Source organism: Alligator sinensis, unplaced genomic scaffold (assembly GCF_000455745.1).
Source record: "Alligator sinensis unplaced genomic scaffold, ASM45574v1 scaffold362_1, whole genome shotgun sequence".
Taxonomy (NCBI): Eukaryota; Metazoa; Chordata; order Crocodylia; family Alligatoridae; genus Alligator; species Alligator sinensis.
Genome location: NW_005842411.1, coordinates 1,118,015 through 1,118,407, shown reverse-complemented (window position 1 = coordinate 1,118,407; position 393 = coordinate 1,118,015).

Here is a 393-nt window from a genome sequence, read left to right as displayed (position 1 = left end):
GGCATTGGGTGGCAGCAGCAGTAGCGGGTGGGAGGGTGCTCTTCTCAGTGTTGGTTCCTGGCTTGGGCCAATGCTACAAGGACCACAGTCCCTGCTTGGTCATTTGTTTCCTTGGCAGTCCCTGCACTCATGGGGAACAGGAAGGAAGCCCCAGGCACTGGAACTGCTGCTTTTCCTACCCCAGCCTCCTCCAGTGCTTGGGGCTTCTCTCCTGTGCCCTGTGAGTGTGGGAAGTGCTGGAGAAATGAACAGTCTGGTGGGGGCTGCACTCCTTGCAGTGCTGGTTGGAGCCAGTCGCAGGCACCCAACAGGCAGTGGAGGGGGAGGGTGCTCTGCCAGAGCTGCATGCCATGGGGGGAGTGTCAGGGGGCCCTATACCCCCCCCCCCCCCCC